The following is a 27,680-nucleotide window of genomic DNA, read 5'->3' as shown; positions in this document are numbered from 1 at the left end:
GCACAAGGCCAGCAAATGGCCTCCAAAGCACTGAGTATTGATTATGAGGTGGCAAAGAAATTTTAGCAAGGAAGATAATTCATCAGTATGGAATCTGTGAATACTGAGGATCAGCAGTGTGTGGATCTTGATGCAACTTGTGTGGAATGAGACTAACTTTTTATATTACATTAACTAGTTGGGACTGGAACACTAAAATTGTAAATAGCTTTTTAAAATAAAAAGATATAATCAGATTTCATTACATTTTCAATAAACAAAAGAAAAATTTCATCTTTTTTGAATAATTTTGGTCTAAAATGTTCATATTCACTAGTTATAACATAATTTGGCTTTTACTTTTAATAAACAAATATTTTAGAAGAAATTCAAAACGAATTTTTACATTTCCTTATATTTTTGTGAAAATCTATTAAAATTTTGTGTATTTTCAATATATTTGCTTTTTTTAAACTCCAACCTCATGACATTATGCTTTCATTAATTGTTTATAACATTACTGTTAATGGAAAACAAATTAAGCTAATATTTTATTAGAATAATATAATTAATAATGTTGCTAAAATCAAGGCAAGAAAATTAGTTTTATAGAATAAAGGCTGTGATAACATGTGAATTACGTACATCTTTATTTTGTTACTCAGCTAGATCTTGCCAGCCCTCCGCAGACCAGACATGTCTTACAATCATAAAATCATGGCCAGGTGCAGGGGTCACACCTGTGATCTCAGTATTTTGGGAGGCCAAGATTGGTGAGGGGATTGCTTGAGCCCTGGGGTTTGAAACCAGCATGGCCAACATAATGAAGTACCTAAAAATACAAAAATTAGCTGGGCATGGTGGCGTGTGCCTGTAGTCCCAGCTACTTGGGAGACTGAGGGAGGAGAATCGCGTAAGCCTGGGAGGCAGAGGTTGCAGTGAGCCGAGATCACGCCACTGCACTCCAGCCTGGGCAACAGAGCAAGACTATCTCAAAAAATAATAAATAAGTAAATAAAATAATAAAATTCAAACGTCTTTAATAGTTTGATGACCTGCAGTCATATAAAAGTCAGAGCTTATACATATTTAAAATTTTTGTTGTCACAAAGATAAATGTATCAAGGTAGAAGATAGAACACGTTTTATTTAACAGTTTTGTTGTTGTTGTTGCTGTTTTGAGATGGAGTCTCACTGTGTCGCCCAGGCTGGCATGAAGCAGTGTGATCTCACCTCATTACAACCTTTGCTTCCCAAGTTCAAGAAATTCTCCAGCCTCAGCTTCCTGAGTAGTTGGGATTAAAGGTGCCCACCACCACACGCAGCTAATTTTTTGTATTGTTTGTTTGTTTGTTTGTTTGAGACGGAGTCTCACTCTGTTGCCCAGCTGGAGTGCTGCTGTGCGATCTCAGCTCACTGCAACCTCCACCTCCTGGGTTCAAGTGATTCTCCTGCCTCAGCCTCCCGAGTAGCTGGGACTACTGGCACGTACCACCACGCCCAGCTAATTTTTGTATTTTTAGTAGAGATCGGGTTTCACCATGTTTGGCCAGGACGGTCTCTCGATCTCTTGACCTCATGATCCGCCTGTCTTGGCCTCCCAAAGTGCTGGGATTGTAGGCATGAGCCACTGTGCCTGGCCATTTTTTGTATTTTTGGTAGAAATGGGGTTTCACCACATTGGCCAGGCTGGTCTTGAACTCCTGACCTCAAGTGATCCACCCGCCTTGGCCTTCCAAAGTGCTGGGATTATAGGTGTGAGCTACCACTCCTGGCTCCTTAGGTTTATTGGCTTGATGTATTACCTCTTGATATTTAGACACATGGCATGTGGAGCTCCACTCATGGCCTTGTGCTGGGGCCCATCCACATCTTGGTGGACCTGCCTCTGTGAAGATTGAGGGTATAGGCAGTATTCTGGGGTCTGTATCCCAGAAAAGCAGCAGCCCAGCTTAGCACATATTCTGATATTCTGACTAGGTCTGGCCCCAAATTGCAGAAGAACAGATGGCTGCAGCATCAAGTCAGTTAGAAATTCTCCAATAATAGTGCTAAACATTGCCACAGGGTTGGGAAAGGCCACCCTAGCAGGCTGGTGGCTGGAAGTGCAGAAATTCAGAAAATGCACAGTGGCTGTGACGACCACTGCAGGGAGAGAATCCTTGAGAAGCTGAAGGGCTCAGAGGGCTGCTTGTTCTGATGAACAGAACATGAAATCAACTCATTTTGCTGTCCTGCTCTGGAGGAAATACAGTGGGCCTCTGCAATGGGACTCGTCCAGGTCCCAGGCACCATCCTGAGTGTGGAGAGTTTCAGGCAATAGAAGCTGGGTCTGTCCTGAGGCCTCCACCTCTGACTACCTCCAAACCAAAGCTTCTCTAGAGCATATTTATAGAAAGCTAAATATAAAAGGTGGAGCCCACCCTCTCAGATTAATGACATCACCTCCAAGTACCAAAGCTGGGTCCTTCAATCAGATTTTAAGAATTATTTTTGGCCAAGCGCAGGGGCTCATAGCTGTAATCCCAGCACTGTGGGAGGCCGAGGCTGGCAGATCACTTGAGGCCAGGAGTTCAAAACCAGCCTGGCCAACATGGTGAAATCTCATCTCTACTAAAAATACAAAAATTAGCTGTGCATGGTGGTACATGGCTGTAGTCCCAGCTACTTGGGAGGCTGAGGCAGGAGAATGTCTCTTGTACAGGAGGTAGAGGTTGCTGTGAGCTGAAGTCATGATACTGTACTCCAGCCTGGGCTATAGAGCAAGATTCGGTCTCAAAAAACAAATGAAGATTTCTTTATAATCATTTATAATTGTTCAGCATATGCAAAGCCTCAGGGGACTCAGAAAACAATCTGGGTTCTACTTCCAGCTTCTAGTTTCTGTACTAACTGCGGGACCTTGGACAATTCCTTTCACCTTTACAGGCCTCTGTTTCCTCATCTTGAAAACAAAAGTACGGTCTTAGATCATTTGTAAGGTCCCTTTTGCTGTGCAACTCTACAGTTTCTCTGCCAAAGGGATTCCTTCTGTGTGCCTTGGACTACATCCAGTATCAGGATTACTTACTCCAAAAGGCAGTTGTTCCTTTGTTTGCTGGCCTCCGGGGAAACCCAGACATTTTATGATGTCCCTGCTCTGGGGGTGGCAGGGAGTGCCTGGCGCCTGGTGCCCTCTACCTCCAGCCCTCGTCATTGGCATTGGCCCAGCCTCTTTGGTGGAGGTCATCCCACCCTTGTTATGTGGTCAGACATGCTACCTTCAGGGAAGTAGTCACAAGACAATACTCCCTTTGATAGAGAGAAATCCTTTCAGCTATGGTAGGCAGCCCCTGAACTCTATCATGGGATCCATTTGGTAGTTTTAAATCATGGCTTATTTTCGTTAACGTAGTCAATAAATATTTAATGCGGAACAATAATATCTACCTCATCGTATTGCTGTGCAGAGTAAACTTGTTCATATACAACTTTGAACAGTGCCTGACACGTAATAAATTCCAATAAATGTTCACTACGGAGGGCGACTGCATGTGACTGCATTCTAGCAGGGGCTAGGTGCTAGAACGCCACAGGAGCAAGATCAGCTCCTGGAGGAGCTCAGAGAGGTGAGATAGATGTGCCCGCAACAAGAGTGTGCTAGGAGAAGAAATACAACACAGAAGGATCCAAAGCCATGGGAGTACAGGTGAGGGAGGTCCTGATTCTTTGAGGAGGGAGAAAACAATGGAGGGTGAGGGGGACATCTGTCACTACCCCATACCCAGCCTCACAGCCCTGCCTTCTTCACATAGAATCCATCTTTCCTGTGGGGGATCTATTCCATAGAGTCACGTAGGAAGGTCCCAGAGGAGGGGGAGATAGTGCAAGTTTGGCCAACGGGGTATTCTATCTTCCTGCTGCGATCACTGGTTGAGGGCTGAGGGGTGCTCATGGGGCACACGCTGGGGCAATCGGAAAGCTCCTGGGGACTTTCACCAAATCTGTTAGAGAAGCGTTCACTCTCTGTTTTTTTGGGATCGTGAGATTTAAGGACAACACAGGTCTGGAGCTCCCAGTGTGACTGTCTTTAACTTTAGGTGGAGGAAAATGAAAGTTAAGTCGGGGGAAAAACTGGAGAGAGAGAGAGGGAGATAGAGGCCATGACACTCTGGACTTCTGGGTCCTCTTGTGCCTGAAGCTACAGCCACTCCCAGTTACATGAATCAATAAAGTACCCCTTTGCCCAAGTTAAACTGTATAAGACTTCTGGCATTTGCAACAGTCAGCCTTGGCTAATACAGAAAGTGGTATTTTTTTTAAACACAGAAAGTTTTAAAGAAGAGAGGACATGTGAGCTAGAGTTTAAAGAACATGCTCACCAGCCAAACAAGTTATATGTTAATCTTTGGGATTCAGGAACAAATCATACTTCCCAGGATTTCTTGGGATGTCTCAAAACTCATAAATTGTTCTGTATTTTTATAATACTATTACGCTGGGTGCTGTGGCTCACACCTGTAATCCCAGCACTTTGGGAGGCTGAGGTGGGAGGAGTTCAAGACCAGCCTGGGCAACATAGTGAGACCTTGTCTCTACTAAAAGTCAAAGAATTAGCCAAGTGTAGTGATGTGCACCTGTAGTCCCAGCTACTTAGGAGGCTGAGGTAGGAAGATGGCTTCAGCCCAGGAGATCCAGGCTGCAGCGAGCTATGATTTCACCACCATGATTTCTTCAGCCTGGGAGACAGTGCAAGATTCTGTCTCAAAAACAACAACAACAACAATAACAACAACAACAACCCAACAATTTACATGTTTTTAAATGATAATGGAGTGACCATAATAAGAAATAATGAGGCTGGGGGTGGTGGCTCACACCTGTAATCCCAGCACTTTGGGAGGCTAAGGTGGGTAGATCACCTGAGGTCAGGAGTTCGAGACCAGTCTGGCCAACATGGTGAAACCCAGTCTCTACTAAAAATACAAAAATTATCCATGCGTGGTGTAATCCCAGCTACTTGAGAGGCCAAGGCAGGAGAATTGCTTGAACCTGGGAGGTGGAAGTTGCAGTGAACCAAGATTGGGCCGCTGCATTCCAGCCTGGGCAACAAGAGTAAAAGTGTCTCCAAAAAAAAAAAAGAAAGAAACAATGAATTATGTTCCTGTGGCAGGATTATCATAAATGGTTCAAAAGCTTTCTACTTAAAAAAAGGTACAATAAATGCATAATTTATTATTATGAGAAAATATATGATGCTTATAGATTATTTCAATAACATAAAAATAATCTCTATATGATAAAGATATTGGGTAACAGAAAACACTAGAAGAGAAGATTAACACCAAATAAACACCAGGTAAAAGTCATTAGAAGTTTAAAGATACTTTCTCAAATAATAAAACATTATTGTCAAAGGAAATGTTTAAACACAGCATGAATTGCCCTACACAATAATCTTGATTTTTGTTTCATGAGAAATACTGCAGAGGGAGAAAAACGCCTTTCATTTTGTGTTGACACAGGTTGAATTAACAGTGCACGTCTGAGAGCATCTTCAAGCTGGGCATTAGGGTACATGTTGCTTCCTCTAATCTGGTTTCCTAATTAATGATGAAACCATTGTCTCCTTGCCCTGATTTTGGTTTTGCCGTGGAATCGATACAGGTGTTGCTAGTTCAGACTTTAGACTGTTCCTGATTTCATATCTCAGTGTCCCATGCCCACCTTATCTTCTCTTTAGGTTTCTTCCCTGCTGGGGTTAAGCTGGACACTCCTCGGGTTCAGCAAGACCCGTCCAGCTCATGGGAAGGCCAGCACTCTCAGTCTCGCCAGGCCCCTGGGGTCTCCAGGCAGCTGTCAGCCACACAGCGCTGCTCACTGCTGGGCCTTCTGAGTCTTGCCCTCTGTCCAGCCCTCTCCCAGGGACCCCCACACTCACACTCCTGGCCCCCTCTTCCAGGGAGCTTCTCCTCTCCAGTTCCCTGCCCCATAAATTCCAGTGACTTCAGAAGCTCCAATCACACTGAACTCTTCCTTCTCAGCTCAGTGAAACCACATCTCTTCATCTCTGTACTGTGGTCCAGAGAGTGCCCCCAGGGGTGGATGTGGGGTCACCTGTGGGTTCCCGTCGTCTCAAGGATCACAGCCCTGTGTCCCTTGGGGTCTAATTCTTGGAAACAGTTGTCTATTTTGCCTATTTTCACAATTTTTTAAAGCAGGCTAGTGCCTGTTTAATATCTGTTGCTCCCACATGGCCAGATATGAAAGTCCATCTCTTATTTTTCATTAAAAACATGTTGTGATCATGAGGGTGCTGTTTATAACATGTATACTTTGTTTTGGAGTCACAATTCTACTCTTTTCTCTCTTTAATGCCATAATTCTACATTTAAATGGATTCAGTGTTCTCTCTAAGTCTTTCTACAGTGCTCTCTCCATTGTTGAGTTTTTCATGTGATTCATTCTCCTTACAGGTTAGATTTTAAAACAAGCAGGGTTTTTTTCCCTCCCAAAAAGCACTCACAGGTGTTACATTCCTTATGGTGTTTTCATGTTTGGGATTGTGCCTTGGTCTTTATACTGAGATGGCATCTTGTCTGTGTCTCATTTTCTCAGTCATATTTTTTTTAACAGACAATGTGCTGCTGTCTTCCTTAATTATTTCCTAGTGATAACAATATTTTAAAAAATGTTTAGGGTGAATGTGATGGCTCATGCCTGTAATCCTAGGTCTTTGGGCAGTTGAGGTGTGAGAATCACTTGAGCCCAGGATTTTGAGACCAGCCTAGGCAACATGGTGGGACCCCATATCTATATTTAAAAAACAAAAAAACAAAAATAGGTGTGGTTGTGCACATCTCTGGTCCCAGATACTCGGGAGATTGAGGCAGAAGAAGTCCTTGAGCTTGGGAGGTGGAGGCTGTAGTGAGCTATGATTGGGCCGCTGCACTCCAGCCTAGGCAACGGAGTAAAACCCTGTCTCAAAACATGTACACACACACATACACGCATGCACACAAAAAAATGTTTAGAATTTTGTTTCCTTTTTCTATAAAATACCGATACCTACAACACCCACGTAGAATCAACATATTATACACCATCAAAATAAAATGAACACGAGTTCACTGCCCACTTCAGAACCAGAATGTTGCCACCACAGCCCCCTGTGCTCCTGCCCAAGGCCTCTCCCACCCCTACCCTCAGAGAATCATTATCCTGGCTTCTTTTAGAATTATCATTAATTTTTTCTTTTTTCTTATCTTTTCTTTCTTTCTTTTCTTTTTTCTTTTCTTTTCTTTTTTTTTTTTTTTTTTTTGGGGCAGAGTTTTACTCTGTCACCTAGGCTGGAGTGCAGTAGCTCAATCTCAGCTCACTGCAATCTCTGCCTACCAGATTCAAGCAATTCTCCTGCCTCGGCCTACTGAGCAGCTGGGATCACAGGCACGCGCCACCACGCCAGGCTGATTGTTTTGTATTTTTAGTAGAGACGGGGTTTTGCCATGTTGGCCAGGCTGGTCTGAAAATCCTGACCTCAGGTGATCCATCTGCCTGGACCTTCCAAAGTGCTGAGATTACAGGTGTGAGCCACCGCACCTGGCCAATGCTTTTCTTAAATAATATATGATTTAATTGTTGAATGTTTATTTCATTTTTATTGTTTTTAAACATGGTAAATGCAGTATGTTCCTAAGAGTCAGTCACCTTGCTCTATGTAGCTGTAGTTCATTTATTTTCAGTGCAGCTGAGTATTTCAATTTTATGACTATATTATAATGCATTTATCCATTCTCCTGTCAATGACAACCGTTTCCAGGGTTTTCTTATCATAAGCAATGCTGTCACGAACATACCTGGGCTTGTCTCCTAGTATACGCAGCAGTAACTCTTGTAGGATATGTATCCACAGGTAAAATTGCTGGGGTTGTAGGATATGTATATGGTCAGCTTTACAAACTAATGCCAAGTCTTTTTCTAGAGTTGTTAAACAAATGTAACTCCCATCGCCGGGGCGTGAGTTTACCTGGCTGCGCTTTGTCTTCACTGTGTCCTGCTCTTGAGGGTTGCTGTGAAGAAGGCTGAGTCCTCCCCGGGCTTTACACCCCTGGCATGGTTCGCTTTTTCTCTTAAGGTACTTGAATAATTTTTTTAACACCAAAGTTCACTAATTTAATTAGAACACATTTTATTTTTGTTTTGTGTCAGGAGCTAGCATGTCTGGGCTCCGCTCTGCCCCCTGCAAGATTTAGGAGATGTGTCAGGAGCTACTCCTCCGAGCTGCGTGGTACACACCAGTCCCATGGAGGGTAGAACCTTAGGCTTTGCATCGTTGCGAAAATCAGTCTGTAGCCCTGGAGCCTTCACTGTGGTCAGAATCAGCCAAGTTGTTCACTTCCTCCAGTTTACCTGTATCTCCCCAGTAGGCATTTCTACTGCCTTCCAGTCAGAGAAGGAAATGGATAAATAATCCTTTGTGCTTGGCTTCTCTCAGCATTGTGGGTGTTTGTGAGAAGTGTCAGGATTTCATTGGTTCTTCCCTGCAGCTTCCGGGGCCGTGGGGACCAAGTGAGGAGCCAGGTCCTGTTAGGCCTCTCCACTCTGCTCCAGAATCTAGCTTATTTTCATGGTTAACAATTTTCAAAGTTTATTGCTTCTTTCCTTATTTGATTTCTGTTAGTGAATTTCTCTTATTTTTATTTATTTATTTATTTATTCTGAGATGGAGTCTCGCTCTGTCACGCAGGCTGGAGTGCAGTGGCATAATCTCTGCCTCTCAGGTTCAAGCAATTCTCCTGCCTCAGCCTCCCAAGTAGCTGGGATTACAGGCACCCACCAACACACCTAGCTAATTTTTGTATTTTCGGTAGTGACGAGATTCCACCATGTTGGCCAGGCTGGTCTCAAACTCCTTACTTCAAGTGATTCACCTGCCTTGGCCTCCCAAAGTGCTGGGATTACAGTCATGAGCCACTGAGCCCAGCCTTGTTTATTTTTACCTCTTTTGGCTATTTTTGAGGTATTGGCAGAGCAAAACTCTGTATTAGTCCATTTGCACACTGCTATAAAGAACTACCTGAAACTGGGTAATTTATTAAGAAAAAAGAGGTTTAATTGACTCACAGTTCCACAGCCTGTATAGGAGGCATGGTTGGGGAAGCCTCAGGAAACTTACAAGCATGGCCGAAGGTAAAGGAGAAGCAAGCATGTCTTCACATGGCTGCAGGAGACAGAGAGAAAGCAAAGAGGGAGACGCTACACACTTTCAAAAACCAGATCTCGTGAGAACACTATCACGAGACAGGACTTAGGGGATGGCGCTAAACCATTAGAAATCACCCCCATGATCCAGTCACTTCCACGAGGCCCCACCTCCACCATTGGGAATTATATTTTAACACGAGATTTGGGATCAAATTCTATGAGAAAATTTCAAACTGCTGTTTAGTCAAGAAGTCCTTTATTTATTGTATGTTAGCTGGCTACCCCACTAGAATGTAAATTTCGTGAGTGCAGGGATCTTGTTGGTTTGTTTTATCCTTGTGTCTCTGGATGCTAAAACAGTACTTGACATATTGTAGGTCCTCAATAGGTATGTGAAGGATGGATGGATGGGTGGATGAAGAAGCAAAGAAATTGATGAGGAGGCTTTTACCGTAGTTCAGGCAGGGGCAGTGTGGGCCTGCAGTGGGGCAGCAGTGGGGAGGAGGGGGTGGCTTTGAGGCACATTGGAAGTTGGGGTAGAATGGAGAGAGCTTGCTAACTCAGGTAGAAGGAGAAACAGTGAGTAAGAAGGAAAGCCAATCTCTTAAGATAACTGAAGACTCTGGGGTTTGTAGCTTGATGAACAGGTGTTGTGGTTAGTTTCTTCACTGAGAATGGAAACACCAAAGGGGCCAATCATACTAGTTTAATTTGGACTTGCTGACTTTGATATCGTTTGGCTGCTTTAAACACGAGGCTGGTGTTCAGGAGAGAACAGAGCTGGGCAGTTTGGGGAGGCATCAGCAAAGGTAGAGGCTGAAGCAATGGGATTAGAAGAGTAGAGGAGAAAAGAGAATGGGGCTGAAAAGTGAGGCACTGACTCGTATTTAAAGTTGGGGGGGGTCACAGGCAAAGAAGTCTGGTTCCATGAGGCTCTAGGGCCCAGAAAATTTTTTTAGAAATAAATCTTAAAAAGATATGCAGATGTATAATACTGCAGTTATGCCCAATGTAACTTCTGTTCCACCTTCTTCCCCATCCTGCCCTTACCCTTATTACTCCCCCATCAAATGTTTATTTGCAAAGTTGCAAAGAGAAAATGCAGATTTATATAATCTCAAAAAGTGTAAAGACAACTGCCTTTAGCAATGGGAATGGTTTACTTCTCTTTTCATTCCCCGAAGTTCATGGGATAAGTCATGTAAAGTTCTGAAAATTCAGCAGAAACTAGGCATTTTAGTACCTCAACAGTGGAGCCAAGGAAGATAGGATGGACAAACACCAGCAGGAGATGCTGAATGTCACACAGCAGGACAAGGGAAGAGCCTGGGAAGGGTCACCCTCCATGATAACACAGGGTCTGGAAACAATGACATCAACATCGATCATGAGATTTGAGATTGTGTTGGCTCTCTTCTTGGTTCGGAGGGGAGATCTCGGGCTGGGGAAACATTCCATGGTCTCCCATTGTACCCCTCTCCTTACCTGCACCCCCTCTATCCGACATCCTTGGACTTACTGTTGGCTGGGGTGGTGATTTCATTCAGAATCTCCAAGTTGATTGTCTAAGGGTGCACTGACTAACACAATCTCTGGGCATTGTTACAGGAATTAATTAAGGGCCAGCTTCAGTGGCCTACGCCTGCAATCCAATGCTGTGCGAGGCTAAGATGCAGGATTCCTTGAGGCCAGGAGTTTGATTCTAGCCTGAACAACAGAGTAAGACCCTGTCTCTATGAAATTTTTTTTTTTAGATGGAGTCTCAATTCTCCTGCCTCAGCCTCCTGAGTAGCTGAGACTACAGGCGCGTGTCACCACGCCCAGCTAATTTTTGTATTTTTAGTAGAGACAGGGTTTCACCATGTTGACCAGGATGGTCTGGATCTCCTGACCTCGTGATCCACCCACCCCCGTCTCCCAAAGTGCTGAGATTATAGGCGTGAGCCACCATGCCCAGCCAAAAATTTTTAAAAAAATTAGCTGAGTGTGGTGGTGCATGCCTATAATCTCAGTCATTCAGGAGGCTGAGGCAGGAAGGAACTCCTTGAGCCTAGGAGTTCAAGGTTGCAGTGAGCCATGATTGCACCACTGTACTCTAGCCTAGATGACAGAGTGAGATCCTATCTCAAAAACAAGAAAAAAAAGAAAGAACACTGGAGAATTTAGGTTGAAGTGGAGTTACCTTGGATTCCAAGGGACTTCAGTTACTGAATTGCTACATGCAGCTCTGAGCCAGAAAAGAATGCCTCCCTCAGACAGATAGGAGTTTGTATTTTCACAAAGTTTCATCCTTCTTCAGTCAACTAGTTGAGACTTTAGAATAAGGTGTACTGCCAATTGTCACAAAAATAAAATGATAATTGCTAATAGCATGAATGGATAATTACTGCTAAATTAATACTACTTTTTTTTTTTGAGATGGAGTCTCTCTCTGTTGCCCAGGCTGGAGTACAGTGGCATGATCTCAGCCCACTGCAACCTCTGCCTCCCAGGTTCAAGCGATTCTCCTGCCTCAGCCCCCACTAGTAGCTGGGATTACAGGTACGCGCCACCATGCCTGGCTAATTTTTTCGTATTTTTAGTAGAGATGGATTTTCACCACATTGGCCAGGCTGGTCTTGAACTCCTGACCTCAGGTGATCCACCTGCCTCGGCCTCCCAAAGTGCTGGGATTACAGGCATGAGCCACGGTGCCTGGCCAATGTTTTATAATCTCTGGGCAACAAGAGCAAAATTCTGTCTCAAACAAAACAAAACAAAACAAAACAAAAACAAGTAAGTAAATTGCCCAGTGTCACAGAGCTATGAAATAGAATAACTATGAATCAAATGTGGAGACCTGCACTGACCACACCGTTACAAACAATAAGCTTTTTTCTAACCTGCCCTCATCTCCCTGTCCGGGGAATTACCATTGCTTTTCTTTTTCCACATCAACATCTCTTATCACTTTCTAATAGACTATATATTTTACTTATTTATTACATTTGTTCTTTTTTATAACCCTGAAATAACTGAGCTTCAAATTATGTTTATTCTTCACTGCATTCTTCCTCATCTAGAATGTAAACTTCAAGTGGACAGATTTTGAGCTGGGCATGGTGGTATACACCCAAAATCTCTGCTACTCAGGAGGCTGATGGATGAGGGTCCCTTGAACCCAGGAATTCAAGACCAGCCTGGGCAATATAGTGTCTTTTTAAAAAAGATAGAACTTTAATCTGTTTTATTCATGGATATATTCTTAGATGCTGAGATGCAGGCCTGGCAAATGCAGACATTCATTTAAATAAATATTTGTTGAATGAATGCTTTATATCAAAATCAGTGATCTGAACTACTACAATGACCTGCCTCCTTGTATGTAATAAATACGAATGTTTTTCAAAGGTAGCCCCAGGATAACCCGTGAGCATGGGTCAGGGCTCTGGCGACAGTTGCCTGTGGGTCCATGAAGATGACGTGGGTTGTGAGAAAGAGCAGGTTCTGGACTCTTCCATCCCTTCCAGCCCAGCCCATCCTGGTTCTTTCACCTGCCTCTGTTTGCTGCAGGGAGCTGCCCAATGGGTCCTTGACTATACCCCTGTTATTGACAGCGATGAGTAATGCGGGCTCTGCAGCAGTGCATGCGGTCATATCACACCCCGGGATGCAGAGTTCAAAGGAGTGAAGAGCTGTCCTGGAGAGGTGACCCTGAGAGACATCATTACTGAGAGAAAGAAAGAAAGAAGGAAAGAAAGAAAGAGATGCTGTGAGAACTCACTTGCTCATTTGCCTGGAAGTCATCCCTGGGGCTCCAGTGGACCCTCTGGGCTCTTTAGGTGTGCAGCCTCTATGCCTGCAATGCCTGCTTTCCCAGCCTCAGAGGGTGGTTAGGATACATGGCTCAGCCCATCAGACACACCCACCCACCGGACATTGACATGAAGAAGTTGGGCCATGGAGAAGCCATCTTGGTGGTTATTGTGGTTATGGTGGCAGCAGCATGGCCATGTCCAGGAGTATCAGAGCTGCAACAGGAGCTGTGTTGACAACACCTTATGTGGCATTGGACAAACTCTCAGGATGATTTGACCTGGGGAGACTCCCCAGTTCCTGCCCCATCTCTCCTTGATTTTCTGGCATTCTTGATGATTTTATGAGCTCCCCATATCTTCGTTATAACTTTATCTTGTGCTTATAGAAGCAATATACAGTTTTTGTTGCCTGCCATTGAGCACCCTGATCACTGCTGGGCCGTGCTCTGTGGTGCTTTAGGGCAGTAAGCACAGCAGAGTGGGGGCATGCAGGGAACACTAGAAAAGCAGTGGCCTCATAGACGCCTTCCTAACCTCCTACAACCTATTATACCCTACCTCAGTGTGAGCAAGTTGGCATTCTTTGCATCTCACAATTTGAAGCCATTCATCTTTGTGCTTTTCACCGTGTCTGTTCTCTTTGGAGAAGATGTCTATTTCTGAAGGTACTGGGCATTTGGGAATCCTGCACACGATGTGAGTGAGTTGGGTTGGCATTGTCACCACTTGGAGACACAGTTTAGATGAGAAACTTTCAACCTGTGCATTCATGCCCCAGGGTTCCTTTGGGAGAGATTCTTCTAGCTGCATTTCCAGAAATTTTAATAGAATCATGTAACAACAAGCACAGAAGCTGTACTCAGGAGACCAGGTGAAGTAAGAGCATCCCAGCCTATTCCCAGCTTCTCAGCTCCGCCTTAGCAGGAAGCACATGGCCTCTAAGACAGAAAAGCAAAGCCCCAGCCCAAGATGAGCTCCTTCCCTCACCCCTGCTCTGTTTACCTCAGCTTTCCATCCCAATCAGGTGTTTTAGTTTAGCACAGAGATGGGCACATAATGAATATCTTTAAAAGCACTTTAGGCTGGGCAGAGTGGCTCATGCCTCTAATCCCAGCATTTTGGGAAGCTGAAGTGGGAGGATCACTTGAGTCCAGGAGTTTGAGACCAGTCTGGGCAACATAGGGAGACCCCACCTCTACAAAAAAGTGAAAAAATTATCTGGGCATGGTGGTGCATGCCTGTAGTCCCAACTACTCAGGAGGCTGAGGCAGCAGAATCACTGGAGCCCAGGAATTCAAGGATACTGAGCCATGATCACACTACTGTACTCCAGGCTGGGCCACAAAGCAAGATCCTTTTTTTTGTTTGTTTTTTGTTTTTTGTTTGCAATCGAGTGCTAAACCATTGGATGGATGCTGGAGGCGACCTCAGAAGGGGAGAAAACACCCCCTTTTCAGGGCCCTAGAGAGCTGCTAGAGATGGGTGATGTAGCCTGGAACCTTAGTCCTGGAGGGCGGGGTCAGCAAGTGTTTATCTGGTGGTCACCAAATAAAAGGAGTGTCCACAACATGGAGATGCAAGGTCCTCCACTGAGGAGGCCTTGATGTGGGACGTGTCTGTGACAGTCTTGGCCGCCCTCTAAGGAGAAGCCTGAGGACCAGACTGTTTCACAGCCAACTTTGCCTGTGACTTCAAACCAGGTTTTAAGGTCCTTCTGTACTTGTTAGCCTTGGTTAGGATGTGGCCTAAGTAACCAGCTAAGTTCCAGTGTGGTAGGGCCCATGCTAGGGTCTTTCATTTACACCATGTTATTTCATCTTTCAAGATCCCTGTGGGGTAAGCAGCAGTATACCCATCTTGCAGATTAGGAAAGCGATGTGAAGAGAGGCTACCTAACTTCCAAATTCACATAGCTGTAGGTGGCAGAGCTGGGATTCAAACCTGTGTCCAGGCCAGGCATGGCGGCTCACACTTGTAATCCCAGCACTTTGGGAGACCAAGGAGGGTGGATCACCTGAGGTCAGGAGTTTGAGACGAGCTTGGCCAACGTGGTAGAACCCTGTCTCTACTAAAAAATACAAAAATTAGCCGGGCATGGTGGTGGGCACCTGTAGTCCCAGCTACTTGGGAGGCTGAGGCAGGAGAATCCCTTGAACCGAGGAGGCCGAAGTTGCAGTGAGCTGAGATGGTACCACTGCACTCTATCTCAAATAAATAAATAAATAAATAAACCCGCGTCCACTATGAACTTTTTAACCAAAGGACCTGATGGATAATAAGAATTAACTGATGAATAGGGAAAGTTCAGGTCTTCAACATCTTCTTCCAGGACCACAGTAATGGCATTCTATTTGAGCCCCTTGAGGATGTATTCCTTTAATCTCCAAATCAGTCCAGACAATTTCTCTTTGATTGTATAGCCCCTGGAGAATACAGCTACCTTATTTTTCCCTTGTTATTCTGAGATAGTTCAAGATCGGTCTCCTTAGAGACAGACTCTAAGATGGGTTGAAGTATTTCTGCCTGCAGGCATTCATGGCCCTGTGTGTGAGTGGGCTCAGCGATTTGCTTCAAAGCAGTAGAGGTGATAGGATTATTATCTTCTAAGCAACGGAGGTGATTGTGTCACATAAGATTGCAACTTCTGTCTTGGTAGCAGATGCTCTTTGTTGCCTTCTAAGCTTTGATGAAGCAAGTAGCCGTGTTGAGGAGGTTCACATGGCAAAGGACTGGAGAAGCTTCTGGCCAAAGCTGGCAAGTGGCTGAATCTCACCAACAACAATGTAAGCTTGGAAGCAGCTCCTTCCCCAGTGAGGATCAGATGAAGCCCAGTCCTGGCCAACACTTTAAGTGTAGCCTGAAGTCGTGGACCCAGCTACAACACATTGGATCTTACAGAAACTTTGAGAACATAAATACATATTGTTTCAAGCTGCTGAATTTCTGGTTATTTGGGATAGCAACAGGTGATTCATATGCTCCTTTACGCCATTGCGAGCCCCTGAAAGGCAGGGCTGTGTTGCAGTACTGGTTTATTCATATCTGAGGGCTCCGGGCCCAGCCCGGGAGCTCTGTAAGTTCTGCGCCCCCATCGAAACTGGTCTCTATTTCCCCTCCAATATATCCTCCGTATTGCCTCAGAGATATCTTTTAAAATGCTAATTTAGTTGTATCACTCTCTGCCTAAAACTCCTCAGCAGCTGCCTATCATTTTTAATGAAAATCCAAGCTAATTAGATAGTAATTAAGGCCGGGCGTGGTGGCTCAAGCATGTAATCCCAGCACTTTGGGAGGCCAAGGCGGGTGGATCATGAGGTCAAGAGATCGAGACCATCCTGGTCAACATGGTGAAACCCCATCTCTACTAAAAATACAAAAAATTAGCTGGGCATGGTGGCGCGTGCCTGCAGTCCCAGCTACTCAGGAGGCTGAGGCAGGAGAATTGCCTGAACCCAGGAGGCGGAGGTTGCGGTGAGCCGAGATCGCGCCATTGCACTCCAGCCTGGGCAACAAGAGTGAAACTCCATCTCAAAAAAAAATAAATAAATAAAATAAAAATAAGATAGTAATTAAGGAACTTCACCACCTGTCCCCAAACCATTATTTCAGGCTCTTCTCCCCTCCCTGTAGTCCCCCACCCACTGCCACCATATACGCCGGCCACATGGATTTGCCACTCCTCAAACCTGCTCTTCATGGGTCAAGGCACTTTCGTGTGCTGTGCCCCTGCCTAGAAGACTTTCTTCTTTTCCTGGTGAACTCCTGCTTACCCTTTACAGTCCACCGAAAGATCACCCTTTCCTGAAGCGTTCCCATCTCCTCCCCTAGCCCAAGGTCAGCCCTACCACCATTCTCACTTGATAATTAGAGTGCTATTATACCATATATCACATAAAAATAAAAATAATTATACCCATTTTAACCCTTGGTTCCCCTTCTAGTCTGCGAGTTCTCTAAAGACAAGTACAACCCCTCTTCATATCCTTCTCTTTCCTCTCCTCCTGCCTAGAAAACCCAATCACGGTTTAAAGAGTAAATGAATAGCATCAACGATACCCAAAGCTGAAATGAAATGCTCATGGGCTACACAACAGCGAGGTAGGCTGTGTCAGTGGGTACCAGCAGAAGTCTGAAGACACCTGAAGCATGGACTAAGTGTGGTTTGCAAGCAGTATAGATATAATCTCTTGCTGCTGGTACTGTCCCTTTGTTGTAAGGGAAGGGAGAAATGGGAGGCATGAGAAACTTCCCTTTTCTACCAAAGACGGTGTCGCTTTTGTGTTAGAACACTATATGGTGACCTTTTCTGGGACTGTTTTTACATACCAAGCATGTAAACTTAACACTTTCTTTTCATTCCTAAAATCTTTTTTTTTTTTTAAATGGAGTCTTACTCTGTTGCCCAGGCTGGAGTGCAGTGGTATGATCTCAGCTCATTGCAACCTCTGCCTCCCAGATTCAAGCAATTCTCCTGCCTCAGTCTCCCGAGTAGCTGGGACTACAGGCGCCCACCATGACACCCAGCTAATTTTTGTATTATTAGTAGAGATGGGGTTTTGCCATATTGGCCAGGCTGGTCAATCACAACTCCTGATCTTGTGATCTGCCCACCTCAGCCTCCTGAAGTGCTGGGATTATAGGAGTGAGCCACTGTGCCTGGCCTCATTCCTAAAAGCTTAAATGATGGATCAAGATTGATTGAAAGAACTTCTCTGGCTCTCCTAAACTTCCTAATGGAGGCTATGCAACCACAAGGCCCACTGTAGCAAAACCTCAGAGGAAACATTTTGTGAATTTCCTATAACTTGCAAATTTTCAATGCTCTTTCTCACCAATTATTTTTGTCCTAAGGGTCTACAGATATCACACAAATCTAGTTATCCAGAGATGGGTGAGACCACTCCTTACCCTTCATTCTTTAGGATTTAAAGCAAAGGCAGCCTTTTCAGTGTGTAGGAGGGGATCCCTGGAGAAGAGGTTTAGTGCAAAGCCATATAGAGTCAGCATCTTAAACTGACAGCAAATGACTTGGTTTTAATTAAAACAAAGTCTCAACACCATGTTCCTTTTCTTTTCTTTCTTTCTCTCTCTTCTTTCTTTCTTTCCCTTGCTCCCTTCCTTCTTTCCTTCTTTCTTTTCTTTCCCTTGTTCCCTTCCTTCTTTCCTTCTTTCTTTTCTTTCCTTTTCTTTTTTCTTTTCTTTCTTTCATTATAGGGTTTCACTCTATTACCCAGACTAGAGTGTAATGGTGCAATCATGGCTCATTGCAGCCTCAGCTTCTGGGCTCAAGAGATCCTCCTGCCTCAGCCTCCCAAGTAACTAGCACTACAGATGTGTACCATCATGCCTGGCTAATTCTTAAATTTTTGTAGAATCAGGGTCTTGCTATGTTGCCCAGGCTGGTCTTGAACTCCTGGCCTCAAGCAAACCTCCTAATTTGGCCTCCCAAAGTGCTGATCCACTGCACCTGGGCTTGATACCACATTTCAACATGAATGTTTGTTAGCTAAGTCACATTTAGATAGGAAAAGTAGGACTGCATCTTTTCAGTCCATCTCTTATCAGTTCATGGTTGTTTACAGACAATGAAAGAAATGTGTATGTACATTTTTTATGCTGAGTAAATACGTCTATTTATACCACTGGCTCAGATCATGGCTATTCTATGGATTTTGAGTCTCCATGCATAAGTTATTAATAGATTTGCAACAGAGCCAACCCAATCTGTTGTTTAGATGGCTGGAAAAGTCTGTTTGAAACTACATAGTTGTTTCAGTGTCCCCACGTCAATGGAGTATACCTATAAGTACCTTATGCTTTGCTGCAGAAATCATCCCAATCAGCTTGTTTTTCTCTTTCCAGTACCACCACAAAGCTTCTGGATTTAGGCAAGGCAGAAAAAACTTCTGCTGTTGCTCTTGCCTAGGTTGGGGACAATGACCGTTCAATAAATGTGATCAAATACCTTCCCTACACCAGACATTGCAGATGCAAATGGGAATAAGTCCTCGAAGAGGAAGAGACAAAAGGTAGCACACTACAAAAGAGCATGGAAGGAGGGAAGGGTTTAGTCAGCATTTGATGAATGAATGAATACCTGAAGAATAAGCTATTATAATAGTGAAGTATACCCAGGAAGCCATCAAACTAGGGCTAAAGCTCCGGTGTATAGGGAATGTAAAAATGGGCCTTCTCTTTTCCATATCAACCTAGAGTCATAACATTTGCTATGTTCATTTTACTCTTCCAGACTGGGTGCCTTATGAGTAGTGGCAGAGGGTAGCAACGATGTGTTTGTGTATGTATATGTTTAAATAAATAAGCCTGTCTTTAAAAAACGGTATTTTTAATGACTAAGGCATTAATCATGAGTATATATATGTAAGACAAGGTATTAGGTGGCTAGGGAAGTTGGGGGTTGTTCATAGAAAAGCTATAGCTGCTCTCTGCCTTCAAGGACCTTACAGGAGAGGGCACGAAAACTCACTAACAGTGAGCTTGGCCTCCTAAAGTGCTGGGATTACACCCGCCTTGGCCTCCTAAAGTGCTGGGATTACAGGCATGAGCCGCCTTGCCTGGCCAACCTCTCCGTCTTTGCTCACTCTCTTCTCATGTACTTCTTTTCCCATCCGCAATCGTTCCAGCGGTCCCATCTATCCTGTAATGTCCTCCTCTTAGGAATCCTCTTCTGATGGCCCAGCCTGCAATGACCTCCTCGTCCTCTCACCTGCATCAGCACCCCTCACTCAGCATCATTCCTGCCTCACACTGTTAGTGAGCTTTTCGTGCCCTCTCCCGTAAGGTCCTTGAAGGCAGAGAGCAGCTATAGCTTTTCTATGAACAACCCCCAACTTCCCTAGCCACGTAATACCTTGTCTTACATATATATACTCATGATTAATGCCTTAGGTCAGGAGTTCGAGACCAGGCTGGCCAACATGGCAAAACCCTGTCTCTACCAAAAATACAAAAATAAAAAAAGATGCAGAGGTCAAGACACGTGATGAAGGCAGAGTGGCCAGAGAGGAGGATCTGGAAGGTGAGAGGTGGGCAGTTAAGTTGGAGATGAAGATTGGGCAAAGCTGTACAGGCTCTTGAATGCCAGGAGGGAGTGGAAAGGCAGTAAATGGTGGATAAAGATAAATAAAAGTTCTTGGAGAAGGAAAGAGTGTCAGGAATTTGCCTGCATATCTCTTGGGCCATACAAAAGGGGCCCAAATCTCAGGCCTGAATCGTGCTAGAGTGGGAAAGGAGAATTAATAAGATAATAATGATATCATGTGGAAATACAAAATTGAGTTGCCCAGGCAGGTGACCAGACCATTCCAAATGAAAGGACCAGTGTTCTGACATCTCAGACTCTCTTAGGTTTCTTTGGCTTGAGTTGGTCTCCTGGAGTCCAAGTTAATGGGGGAAACCAAGGAGTCATGGTTATCAGGGAACCTCTACCAAGTCCAGGAACCTTAGGAAGCCAACCTGTAACTCTTCAGCAACTAGGCTTTCTGGTTTGAAACTTCTAAACTACAAAATTCACCCCTTTCTAAAGTGTCTGGTTGACTGTCCCACTGGAGGGTGAGTGCAGACCATATAATAAATTGCTTGCTTCTCCAAATCAAGAAATTGTTAAGGGCCTAGCAAGTGAGCCTTGAAGATGGGTTAAGGCATTTTTTTGATTGCAAAAAACAAGCTATACTCAACATGAGTGAATGCAAGTTTGTTTAAAAATCCTTAAAATCTCATGAAATCTAAGGGCAGACACAGATCCTTGCCAGGCCTCATGGGAATGAGATCTGGAAAGCCACCACAAGTGTGGCGACTCTCTGCCTTTCTCTGTAGCTTATATCAGGCACTGTGGTTTCTCTTGGCTCAACACATCTGTTCCGTAGTCCCCTTTCTATGCATCCTTTGCTCTTTCCTGGTGTCTCCATGTAGCTCTCACACATGACCTCACGGGCCTCAAGTTTGCTTCATGATCTTTCCGTTCAGTTCCTGTAAGGAAGGTTCCAGAGTCCCATGAGAAGAATTCAATTGGCCACCTTGTATTTTCATGCCAGGTCATTAGCCAGCTTGTGGATTAGCAGTCTTTGGGACTCTTTCCACCATGGTCTAATTAGCTAAGGGCTCAGAGTGGTCCTTTGGTATCTAGCATTTCTATTCAGAGAGCAGGGTGGGCAGAGTCTCTTGGAAAAGCATGTGGGCTATGAACAGGCATACATCATGTAGTTCGTGTTCCTGAATGTGGGCATAGCTGTGTAGATGTTATTAAGACTTAGGAGTTTCTGAAGACAGAACAGAGAAAAACTGCTTAGCAGGACCACAGACTCCTCCACTATTGCTAGTGCTGTCCACCAGGAGATCAGAGCAGCATTGACTTTGGAAGGAGGAACTTCTGGACACTGAAAAAGCTCATTCTAGAAGCAACTATTTATTAAATACCCGCTACGTGTAAGGCAGATTCTATTTTAGCAACACCAAGTCTTGATTTTTTTTTTTTTTTTTTTTGGTATGCCATGCTAGGGAGTTAAAAGCCTACTTTTAGAAAAGCATATCTTTTGGAGTACCTCATGCATATGTATCTCATAGATCTCTATAAGAGCACTACAGACAAAGGCGTTATAATGCTTGCCATCTTACAGATCTCAAAGCTGAGGTTAACAGAGTTTTAGTTACTTGGCCAAGGGCACATAGCTATGGTAAGGGAGGAATCTATTAGAGGCTCGGATCTACCCGAGCCATGCCTCTCTCTTGCCCTCTTCAGCAGCAGTTGAAAGGTGGGCATGGCCTGTTCTGGATGTGTTCATGGATCTTTCCCTAGATTGGAGGAGTGCAGGGACTGTGTCTTCACATTATCACCAGTGGCTATCACAGGCCTGACACACAGTTGACGCTCAATAGCTGATTATCCGAAACATGGATGAATGGATGATTTATTCCGTTAACCAGATCAAGGGAAAGTTGAAAGATACAGATGAAGAAGGGTCGGGGGCCTGTAGGGCAATACGAAGCTCCTTCCTTGTTTGTGGCCTGGGTCTGTGCTGGATGAGAGTGGATATGGTGACTCCCTTAGGGACACGTCTTGGCCTCAGTCGTGCCTTGAGCCAATGGTGTTTTCGTAACTTTAAAGTTGCAAGCAAGGAGTATAGAGGAAGTTGATGGAGACATTTACAACAACCAAGCATGGCAGTGGGAAGTACTTCTTGCCTTCTGGGAAGTAGGAGGCAACAGCTCTCTGATGGTGCTGATTCCATGGTCCTTTTGCTTATTTATTTTGGTGGATTACTTGATTAATCCATTTTTCCAATTTACTAAATGCATATAGATCCATTCAGCATGCAGCTAAAATGTAGGGCTAGGATGACATATTAACCAGGGTCCTAGTCCTTGAAAAGCTCACTATTTAATTGAAAGCAAAGAAAAACAGGAAGATTAAGGATTATCATACAGTGCATATTTCTTTTATTTTTATTTTTTTGATATGAACTCTTGTTCTGTTGCCCAGCCTGGAATGCAATAGCACGATCTCAGCTCACTGCAACCTCCGCCTCCTGATTCTCCTGCCTCAGCCTCCTGAGTAGCCAAAACATGAATGAATAGATGATTTATTGCGTTACCAAGATCAAGGGGAAGTTGAAAGATACAGATGAAGAAGGGCCTGGGGGCCAAGGCAGAGACACAGGGTAGTATGAAGCTCCTTCCTTGTTTGTGGCCTGGGTCCATTGCAGTGAGCTGAGATTGTGCCATTGCACTCCAGCCTGGGTGACAAGAGCAAGATTCTGTCTCAAAAAAAAAAAAAAATATATATATATATATATATGTATTTTTTACGTTATACATGATATACAACAAAATGCACATATCTAATGTTTGACAATGTTGTATGTTTTCACTTAACGTATATGCTCATAAAATCAGCCTTATAATTAAGGCAGTAGACATATCCATCACTTTCACAATGTCCTGTATGTCCCTTCGTCTTTCCTACTTCCTGCTCCTCTCCACAGCCTCCATGTTCAGGCAGCCACCCAATCTACTTTCTGTTACTATAGATGAGTTTGTGTTTTCTAGAATTTTCCATATTTGGAATCATACAGTAGATACACTCTTTTGTCTGATTTCTCTCACGTAGAATAATTCTTTTGAGATTCATCCATATTGTATGTACATCAACATTCATTTCTTTTTTATTAATGAATAATATTCCACCTTATACAACAATTCGTCTATCCATTCTCCTCTGACGGACTTCTGAGTTGTTTCCAATTTTTGGCTAATTCTAAAAAAGCTGCTATGAACAGTATGCTTTACATATATGTTCTCCCAGTCTATGCATTGTCTTTTCATTCTTTTCAGTATCTTTTTAAGAGAAGTGGTGGGTGGGGGGTTGTTTTGTTTTGGATTTTTTGTGGAGATAAGGTCTCACTCTGTCACCCAGACTGGAGTGCGGTGGCACAATCGTGGCTCACGATAGCCTCAACCTCCTGGGCTCAACTGATCCTCCCACCTCATCCTCCTGAGTAGCTGGGACTACAGGCACGTGCCACCATGCCCAGCTAATTTTTTTTTTTTTTTTTTTTGAGATGGAGTCTTGCTCTGTTGCCCAGGCTGGAGTGCAGTGGTGCAATCTCCGCTCACTGCAACCTCTGCCTCCCGGGTTCAAGCAATTCTCCTGCCTCAGCCTCCCGAGTAGCTGGGACTACAGGCACGCACCACCACGCCCGGCTAATTTTTGTATTTTTGGTAGAGACGGGATCTTACCATGTTGGCCAGGCCAATCTCAAACTCCTGACCTCTGGTGATCCACCTGCCTCAGCTTCCTAAAGTGTTGGCATTACAGACATCAGCCACAACGCCCGGCCTAACTTTTGTTTTTATTTTTTGTAGAGACAGAGTTTTGCCATGTTGCCCAGGCTAGACTCAAACTCCTGAGCTCAAGTGATCTGCCCGCCTTAGCCTCCCAAAGTGCCGGGATTATAGGTGTGCACCACTGTGCCTGGCCTTGAAGAGAAGTTTTAAATTTTGATGTAGTCTAATTAATTTTGGTGTCATATCTAAGAAATGGGAACCCAAGTTCCCAGAGATTCTCTCTTACGTTTTCTTATAAAAGTTTCTTGGTTTTAGGCTTTACATTAAGAGCTGTGAGCCATTTTGAGTTAATTTTTGTACAATATGGTGTAAGATATTCTTTGAATTTCCTCTTTTTAGATATGGATGTTGAATTTTATGGCACTATTTGTTAAAAGGCTTCTCTCCACTGGCCAGGTGTGGTGGTTCACGCCTGTAATCCCAGCACTTTGGGAGGCCAAGGCGGATGAATCACGAGGTCAGGAGATTGAGACCATCCTGGCTAACACGGTGAAACCCTGTCTCTACTAAAAATACAAAAAATTAGCCAGGCATGGTGGCATGTGCCTGTAGTCTCAGCTATTTGGGTGGCTGAGGCAGGAGAATCACTTGAACCCAGGAGGCAGAGGTTGCAGCGAGCCATGATCGTGCCACTGCACTCCAGCCTGGGTGACAGAGTGAGACTCTGTCTCAAAAAAAAAAAAAAAAAAGACTTCTTCACTTTCTTTGCACTTGTGTTAAAAATCAATGGTCCATACATATGTGGGTCTATTTCTGAACTATTTTGTCCTACTGATCTATTTTTTTTAACTTTATGCCAATACCACATTATCTTGATTACTATAGCTTTATAGTAAGTCTTGACATGAGATAGTGTTAGTCCTTCTGCTGTGTTCTTTTTCAAAGTTGTTTTGGCCATTCTGGATCTTTTGTATTTTCCTATAAAGTTTAGAAAATAAAAACAAAATAAAATAAACAAAAACCTGCTGAAATACTGATTGTGATTGCATTGAATCTACATATAAAGTTGAGGAAGAATTGGCATCTTAACACTATTGAGTCCTCTAATTCATGAACATGATATATCTCTTCATTTACTTAGGTCTTTTTTTTTTTTCTCACTGTGGATCTTCACAATTTTGTCATGTTTGTCTCTAAATGTTTCATGGTTTTTGAGTTTATTGTAAAGGTATTACTGTATTATGATTATGTAATGTTTTAAAATTTCTGATTATTTATTGGTAGTATGTAGAAATAAAATATATTAATCTGTATTCTGCAAACTTGCTGTTATGGGCTGAATTGTGTTTCCCCCCCAAATTTATATGTTGAAGTCCTAACCCCCAATGTCTCAAAATATGACTGTTTGAAGATAGGGTCTTTAAAAAGGTAATTAAGGCTAAATGAGGTCATTAGGCTAGGCCATAATCCAATATGACTGATGTCCTTATAGGAGGAAGAGATTAGGACATAGACCTATACAGAGAGAAGACCATTTAAAGATACACAGAGAAGATTTATCTACAAGCCAAGGAGAGGGGCCTCAGAAGAAACTGGCCCTACAACACCTTGATCTCAGACTGCTAGTCACCAGAATTGTGAGAAGATAAATCTCTGTTGTAAACAGAATTTCTCTTGTAAGCCAACCAGCCTGAGGTACTTTCTTACGGCAGCCCTGGCAAACTAATACATTTACTAAACTCGCTTATTAGTTCTAAAAGCTTTTTTATAGACCCAGGATTTCCCACGTAGACAATTACATAATCTAAATAAATATAGTTTTACTTCTTCCTTTACAATTTGATGACTTTTTATTCCTTTCCCTTGTCTGATCGCACTGTCTAGGACTTCAATTACAGTGTTAAATAAAAATGGTGAGAGCAGACATGCTAACCTTATTCCTAATTTTGTTTTATTTATTATTATTATTTGAGACGAAGTCTCACTCTGCTGCCCAGCCTGGAATGCAGTGGTGCTATCTTGGCTCACTGCAACCTCAGCCTCCCAGGTTCAAGTGATTCTCCTGCTTCTGCCTCCTGAGTAGCTGTGACTACAGGTATGTGCCACCATAACTGGCTAATTTTTGTATTTTTGTTTGTTTGTTTGTTTTTTGAGATGGAGTCTCGCTCTGTCATCAGGCTGGAGTGCAGTGGCATGATCTCGGCTCACTGAAACCTCCACCTCCCAGATTTAAGCAATCCTCTTGCCTCAGCCTCCCAAGTAGCTGGGACTGCAGGTGTGAGCCACTGTACCTGGCCTAATTTTTGTATTTTTAGTAGAGACAGGGTTTCACCATGTTGGCCAGGCTGATCTTGAACTCCTGGCCTCAAGTGATCTGCCCCGCTCAGCCTTCCAAAATGCTGGGATTACAAGTGTGAGCCACTGTCCCTGGCCATCGTTTCTAATTTTAGTGCTAAGTGTTTAGTACTTAATCATTAAGTATGATATTAACTTTAGGTTTTTCACAGATGCTCTTTATCAAGTTGAGGAAGTTTCCTTTTATTCTTAGTTTCATAGCTTTGATTTTTAAACTTCAATTTCATAAGCAGGCAAATGGGTACTCTGAATAGTTAGACAAAACTTCCCTACAGTTATAGAGAACAACTGAAAAGTTAGGCAAGCCTTCCCTATGGTTATAGATAATAACTATACAATATGGAGAAGTAGTGACAAGCACGGATTCTAGACCCAGACTACACAGGTTCAAATCCTGGTTTTGCCTCTTACTAGCAATGGGATTTGGGGACAAACTACTCACTTATTTGTACTTTCATTTTTTCATCTGTAGAATAAGGACAATAATGATGCCTCCCTCATAGGGTTGTTATGAGGATACAAATGTATAAATATTTATAATGTGTCTAGAACAATGTCTCACAAATAACTGCTATGTAAAGTATTCTTCTCATGTTCATTTACAATCACGGAAGGCAACTAGATTCTCTTTCAGGATGCAAGCCCGTTATGCTAGCTTCCAGAAATGGGTTTTATTCCATCGATTCCCCAATCCCTGCTGCTCTTGGTGGCACAGTTCAAATTTTAGACTGGTACAATCATCAGCTAGCCTTACCTCAAGCCCAAGGCAGAAATCCCTTCTGCATGTCACACCTGACAGCTGCTGGCTGCCTTCTGACCAATAATTCTTCAGGTTGACTGCACATTCAAGAAGTCTGAGTTTCTCAACTACGGAAGGCTGATGATGTCAGGGTGTGAGGTGACAGTGAGGTTTCCCAGGGATTGGGAAGCTATGTGTCTGTCCTTAATGTATGCATTGCTGGGTGCTTCTGTTGCTTCCACTATGACACCTGACATGGATATTGGCCTCTCCTAGAATAAAGGCCCCTCAGACATAAATTCCGATGACTGGGTCTCCTGATAACTGGCAACTCCTTTTTTTTTGCCCCTAGGGAACGAAATTAGGGTCAAGGAGAGGGTTGGCTTCTCTTTCTTAGGAATTGCTCAGGTCCTGAAAAAACTGCCTGGAGCCCTGAATAACTCTGGGTTCTTTTTTTAAAGTCCTGTTGAGGGTAGGAGGGGAATTAGGTTCAATTCTTCCATGGCATGTTTTTAAAAATTAGAAAGTTTTCAACAGTGTGTGATTCTCAGGAATTCTTGACTAGGAGATCTCTTTATTTCAGATTTAGCATGAACCTTTTCCTGATTGAGCAGCAGGTTCCTTTGCTCACTGAACAGTATTGTTACATAAACAAGCAAGAGATCTGTGTGCTACAAGCAAAGTCAAAATTTCCCTCTGAATTTCAGCTAATCATGACATAAGGACCAATTCAGGCTTTGGATGTTTCAGTCTCCTAAGCCTTGCAGCTGTGTTTTCCCTCTTTCCACGAAATGCTGTAGTTTAAGATTTAGAGCATTATGTAA

The 27,680-nt window shown here is 43.5% G+C and overlaps 1 long non-coding RNA gene across 1 annotated transcript; it reads right to left on the bottom strand.

Annotated features, from left to right (window-relative positions):
- Positions 1–3,259: 3,259 nt before the first annotated feature.
- On the bottom strand, positions 3,260–26,448 carry LOC116559049. Its single transcript, XR_004272282.1, has 3 exons — positions 26,230–26,448; positions 10,750–10,754; positions 3,260–3,270 (listed from the first exon to the last, which is right to left on the bottom strand). It is a non-coding gene; the product is annotated as an uncharacterized LOC116559049 (long non-coding RNA).
- Between the last annotated feature and the right edge of the window lie 1,232 nt (positions 26,449–27,680).

The sequence above is a fragment of the Sapajus apella genome, unplaced genomic scaffold (genome assembly GCF_009761245.1).
Source record: "Sapajus apella isolate SASKATOON/1434 unplaced genomic scaffold, GSC_monkey_1.0 scaffold22, whole genome shotgun sequence".
NCBI lineage: Eukaryota > Metazoa > Chordata > Mammalia > Primates > Cebidae > Sapajus > Sapajus apella.
This window is presented reverse-complemented; position numbering and strand designations above follow the sequence as displayed.